This window comes from Ursus americanus, chromosome 6 (assembly GCF_024610735.1).
Source record: "Ursus americanus isolate L20-20 chromosome 6, mUrsAme1.1.p, whole genome shotgun sequence".
Taxonomy (NCBI): domain Eukaryota; kingdom Metazoa; phylum Chordata; class Mammalia; order Carnivora; family Ursidae; genus Ursus; species Ursus americanus.
Window position 1 is genome coordinate 34,470,468 of NC_142132.1, and position 6,510 is coordinate 34,476,977.

General features: G+C 43.5%; 1 long non-coding RNA gene across 1 annotated transcript; it reads right to left on the reverse strand.

Moving 5' to 3' along the window:
- Positions 1-2,171: 2,171 nt before the first annotated feature.
- Positions 2,172-4,041, reverse strand: LOC123800299 (uncharacterized). Its single transcript, XR_015724665.1, has 3 exons — positions 3,936-4,041; positions 2,470-2,602; positions 2,172-2,277 (listed from the first exon to the last, which is right to left on the reverse strand). It is a non-coding gene; the product is annotated as an uncharacterized LOC123800299 (long non-coding RNA).
- Positions 4,042-6,510: the final 2,469 nt, after the last annotated feature.

Genomic DNA, 6,510 nt, shown 5'->3' on the forward strand with positions numbered 1-6,510 from the left:
CTTTTGTTCTCTTTATATAACACAGGGATGCTAGCATCTCTCTTGTCTACCCCTCAATATTGTTGTATCAAATGAGCAAATGTCTGTGAAAGAGCTTTAGAAACTAGGAAACCTAGGCCCAAGAAAGATGTTATTAATGAGGGCTTCCAGCCTGCAGGGGCGGGCATTGGTCATGGCCTTCTTGGGCCTGTAGGAGCAAGCAGGGAAGGGGCTGCTCTTGGCCAGGGGAGGATGTGGGCAGATTCTGGCAAAGGGCACTGGCAACAAAACTAGGTTTTCTACCATTTCTGACCACTCCTCTCAAGCATGACCTAATGGGGCTGGCAAAACTCCAGGGGAGGAGAGTAAGTGGTAAAGGAAAGAGAGCAATTTCTAGAAGAAGATCCAGTAAGGAGATAAGCGTTCTCCCAAACAGAAAGATAAAGACTGAGAGACTAGGAATAAATGAATAAGAAGTACTGAACCCAGCAATGCAATACAGAATCAAGTAGTAAATAGGTAAGGTTCAAGAGGGATTTAGATATTCATAGATGATAAAATTGAAATGAATTATTGAGCAGCTTCAGAAATATTTAGGGGAAACCTATACATTTAGGTTTACCTAAATGTTAGGGTAAATTTTTAGGGTAAACCACCATGAAGTCACTACCATAAAGGACTGCCTTTAAAATAACTTTTTTTTTTTTAACGTCTCATGAGACTAGGACTAGATAGTTTCTAAGTCTGACACCTATTTTCAAATTCTCTTCATTAAGGAATTGAGTGGTGAAGTGTTGAAAAATGTTATTATCTTTGCTAAATGGACTTCTCTGCAATGCTCGCTGTACCTGTAACTACTAGCACCATGTCTATCCTTTCTGCTGTGTGGAAGCTCTGGGGACAGGAATAGGTTAGTCTTATTCACAGCTACACCCCAGTGCCTGGCATAGCTTCCAGCATACAGTGGTGCTTAATCAGTATTTGAAACTGAATGTTGTTTTCTCAAGAGTGGCTGATGGGGTCCTTTTGTCCAGGGAAGCCTCCCCTTTAGGACCCTGACCTGAGCCAATGGAAGCATTCCAGAATTTCAGAGAGAGAGAGATGTCAGGCCTCTGTAGGGTTTGTCATGAACCACCCATACTACCCATTTGGGCCAGCCTGTCTCTGACTGCTCCATGCCTGACTCTCATTGTCCTACAGGTTTTTGCTTTCTTTTGCCCAGTTTGTGGTACTGGAGCCTCTGTTTTCTGCTTGTAAGCACAGGTAAATCTCTAAGCTGATGGCCTGTCTCCTTGGATTCCTTTCTGAGTCATTTGATTTCTCAGGCCTGGCCATTTGCAAATTTCTCCCTTGGGCAGCCCTATTGGTTTCAGTCCCAAGCCCAGGTTTTGGAATGCTGCCTTCCCTTTGGCCTTGAGGCACAGAGGGCTGGGGATGGACATTATCCTGAGGATCCACAGAGGCAGCAGGGCATCAACAACAGGAGAATGAGAGAACCCAGGTCAGTTCTGTCTCTCTGCCTGACGAAGGAGTTGCCTTGAGGACAGATCATGCTTACTTGATGAGGCAGTAGGGGTCTTATAGGAGAACTGACTCTTGTCCTGGGGTAAGGTCTGCCCTTCCTCCAGCACTGCCACAACGAAAACACAGCCTTCCCCATACAGTCACCAGCCCAATTTGCCTGGATCCCTGCAAGAGATTGTGTGGGTCTTTGGGCCATGATTGTCCTGGGGAGGCTGAGAGCAGAGCTTCTCAGTGTCCCTATCCACAGAGTCAAGAGGCTGGTGATTGTTGATTCCTATAGGGAGACCCACATGTGAAAGCTATACTAGGCTCCTGGCCAACACGCCCCACAAAAGTCTTTCCTGGCAAAGGAGGGAGGGGGCACAGATTTGGGCAGGGCCTCTCTGTGATCCAACTGACTCAAGGTAGCTGGGCCTGGCCCACTGCCTACAACTTGGCCTGAAGCAAAGCTGCCCTTTGCTTGGTTCCATGAAGGCCTGGCAGAGGGTCTATGGGATGAACAGGCATGGATGCCAGGTGGGAAAGAAGGCTGGCTACTGTCAGCATTTACTCATCCGTTCTCACACCAACGCTGCCTCCAGTAGTGCCCTAAGCAGCCTTGTCTTAGTCAGTTTGGGCTGCTGTAATGAACACCACAGACAGGGTAGCTTAAACAATAAACATTTACTTCTCACAGTTCTGGAGGCTGGGAGGTCCAAGTTCAAGGTGCTGGCAGATTTGGTTTCTGGAGAAGGCCTGCTTCCTGGTTTGCAGATGACCATCTTCTTGTTGTTTCTGCAAATGGGGAGCCAAAACCTCTCATATGTCTTCTTATGAAGGCACTAATCCCATTCATGAGGACTTTACTCTCATGAACTAATTACTTCTCAAAGTCCCCACCTTCTAATACCATTCACATTAGGGGTTAGGATTTCAACATAGGAATTTTGGGGGGACACAAATGTTCACTGTATAATAAGGCCTCACCTGAAGTCTGGGGCCCAGGTTGCTCATCTGGATTCCTGCAGCCCTAGGAAAACTTCTTGGCCCTGGGCTTCAAAAAGCCATAAAGCATAAACAGGATCCAAGGAAGGAGGCAAGGATCCGAGGAAGCACAAATCTTGCATGAGGAAAAAGGCAAAGTTGGATCTGATCAGAATGAAGGAAGATGGGAAATAAGCCTGGAAAGATGGCTGTTTAGGGCAAAGCTCTAAATAAAAACACCAGGATTTGCCTTCACTGTTGCTATAAACATCTGGTATTGTGTGGATGTATTTGCTCTGGCTGGAAGTTATCTGAAGGCCAAGCACAGGGGATCAAATCTGTGTGTTTCTGGAGGAGGTATTTCAAGGAGACTGGGCTCTCCACTTCTGTGTCAGGAACAACTACAAGCAGCAAGTGTCATATACATAATCTTATCTATTTGGAAAGCAAATAAGCAAAGAGCAGATAAAAACTCTGGCTAGAGTCACGGAATTACAGAAGAGATAAGAGTGTGAGGGTGAGGGAAAATAAGCTGCAGTTATCTGTGGTTTGTCCATTAGCTTGGGATGGCTCAACATGATGCCAATCGAAGGGGTATGGAGTGGCACAAGGACGGACGCCAGGACCACTGACCAACCATCAGCACCATCTTAAATATTGTCCTGAAAAACAGTGGCTGATAGCAGTCAATTATAGTGGCTTTGCCCAGATGGGTTCTGCTCACACAAGAAAAATTAAACTACTCCAGTCTGTAGGGATATTTTAATTATTTTTACACTTCTAGGTTTCATTTGATATCTTATTCAGAGATCTCTCTGGGGTTGACAGACTGGGCAGAAATCATGCAAAAACTCTGCTGAACATAAGAAAAATGGAAAAACTAGTCTAGACTTGGTTAGTAAGCTAAACCACATACCTGAAAGTTAATTAAAATGATTTAGCAGATCAGGTGAGATACTAGAAAGACAAGAAAGTGCCCAAAAGATAAGAAAGCCTTTCCAATTTCTGTGCTCACAATAATTTCCCAGGGTATTTTAAAAATGCAAATATATAAAAACAATAAATTGTCCTCTGTGAGGTTAGAAAAGACATTATAAGAAGGAGTAGCTTATGAATAGGAGATTTTCTATTAATCATCCATCTCCCCATTTCTTCCCTGAGAACTACAGAAGGAGCTGATTTTTCTTCCATATAATTGTTATTTGTTTTTATTTTTGCTTTGACTAAATGAAAAGTCATAGAATATGAAAACTAGATCATTGGATATCATTCATTCACTAAATGACTATTTACAGAGTGCTGACAATGTGCCTGTGCTAGGTATACAATGGGGGTTCAGATGGCCAAAAGTTTATATTCTAGTGGACAGTGTAGACTAAGAGCATGTAAAAAGAAAATAACTACAAATTATGTTAAATTATGACAGTTAAACAATGCGCTCAGCTAGAGTAGAATGCAGGAAAACTTACTTTGAGGAGGAGATCAGAAAGGGAGCTGAGGTGCAGCAGGATGAAGGGGCCTGCCCGGGTTACCATAAAGTCAGTGGTAGAACCATAACCCCTGTTTCCTAACTCTGGAGTTCTTTGGACTGTGCTGCCTGCTCTCGCATAGCATCTGCCTCTGTTCTTTGGCAATCTGTGTGGATACTGGATGATTTCTTGGCTGGCTTTCATGAGCAGGTAGGAGGCTGTGTAGTGGGGAGAGGCAAGGTTCACCGACTGGGGGTGTGCTACCTGTTGTTACAAGTCTCTGAAAGGCTCAGGGAGAAGGGACATGGCAAACTTTTAGAGGTCATCGCCCTGTCGAAGACCTATCATGTAATGTAATTCTTAGCAACAGAACATGTGAGTGGGTGTGTAGAGGGTGGGGTGGGGGCTTCCTGCCTTTTCTCCCATTTCCATGGTAACTGTCTTCTTGAGGTCTCCCTTCTGCTGCTTTAGGCAGGGCTGTTTGTTGGTCTTTGGATTAAGTATTAGATAAAATCACAGTGAATGAGGCCTTTAGCTCAAGGAAAGTACCATTATGAATAGAAAAGTTGGAGTGATAAAGAAAAATGTTATGGTCTAACATTTTATTAAAGAAGTACGGAAATTGTATTTTCTAACACAACAGGCTGGAGTGGTATTTCTCTAACTATGGGGGTTCCTACTGAATATAATGACTTTGCAAATGATAATTAAAAAAAAAATCCAGTGGCTGAGTAGAGCTCTTCTGGGGTTTCCAGCCCCAGGTGTATAGCAGACAAAAGTTCAAGGATGAAGCAGTGAGGCAAGAATACATTCATCAGCTCCAGTTACCACCCTAGGAAGCTGGTTGGTCTGCCCTGAACAGCAGAGAGCAGGTCACAGTGTCCCTTGCCAAGATTAAATCTCTAGCACTCTGTAAAAAAATTCTTACTTTCAGAGGACACAAGCACTATATATATATATAGTACCGTAATAGGAGAGTTTCCCCCTCGTGGCCCTGGGGACAAGCACACATGCTTATCTGAGGCCTTTGATTTCTTAATTCTCTCTGCCATCCTAATGGACACTTCCAGCTGGGCCTGACCACACTACAGTCTGTAAATCATTAGACCACCTAGAATCACTGTAAAGCCATAACGTGGCACATTATTTTGGACAATCTATTATTTTAGATGACTTTTTAAGTACTTGAACAACTACAGGCATGGCTGAAGTTCAAGAGAGATTTAAAAATAATTAGACACATCTTAAACATGATGCAGTATAAATACAAAGTAAAAAAACAAAACAAAACAAAACAAAACAAAAAACCCCCAAAACTCCAAACCCAAAACAACTTAGTATAAGCGGTGCCATTTTCTTAAGAAAGGTAATGGAAAAATCTGGGATGCAATTTTTCTATTTCTTATCAAAAGGGCAGATACCACTGGTCTTCTGGGCCATTGTGCGGCTTGGTCGTCTTGTGGATGCAGAAGTTGAGCTCCAGAGATAGCCTACGCAATGTCCAAGGTTAGCAACAGAGACTTACTTGGTGTCTGGGATGCTACAGTGTCATCTGAACAGAATAAACGGATGGTTGAGGCCCCAAAATGGGAAAAAGTATATTTGGTAGATTGGATAATTGGTCCCAGTTGGCTCTCTGTTAAAGAATTATACCTCCATATACTTTGCCATTGGCTTTGTTGACACTGTGGAAGGTAGAGTATATCTCCCACTCTTGATGTTGGTCTTGACCATGTGACTTGTTTTGGCCAATGCAATGTTAACAGACATGATATGACCAGAGTCTATAAATGTGCTTGCATGATTTGGCTTGACCACTTACGTCTTGTGATCTATTATGAGAAGAACATGTCCCACATAGCTCCTGGTCCCAGAGTGAGGAAATATGTACAGAAAATCTGAACCCAACCTGCAGCCTGTAGCCCAGCCCAGCCAAATTTTTGCCTGAAGCACAGCTGCCCTAGCTGAGCAAGAAAAATGAATACTTGTTAGAGAGAGAGAGAGCAGGAGAGAGAGAGAGAGAGGGAGAGAGTGTTATTCAGTGTTACTACTGTGATAACTGATTAACATATTAAACATCTGTGGATCAGGCTACAGATATCAACTGGGGCAACTGCAGTCCAGAATTTACTTATTTACCATATGTGAGTGAATACTAAACTGGCCCTTTTGGCAAGCATTGTGCTGGGCTTTGAGCATCAAATAGAAATAATACATTGCCATGCCTATAAGGGCAATGACAGTCCAGGAACATAATAGATAACATAACAAACCTAAATGATAGTACACAAGGGCAATAGTAAGGCCATGTACAGTGGGCTGTGGCCACACAACATACCTGGAGGGACTCAGAGAAAGTGACATAGAGGCTGTCATTTGGATCAGGTCTTCAAGTAGAACTTTCTCAGCAAAGGAGACAAAGGCACTGCAGGCAGAGGGTACAGTGCAGAGGTAGGGCCATTGGAAACCTGAGCCTGGCTAGCCACTGGGATGATGACATCTTTCAACCTGCTGGGCTAGCAGAATATTGAGAATTCCTGGGGAAACTAGGTAAACATTACATAGTAAGGGCAGA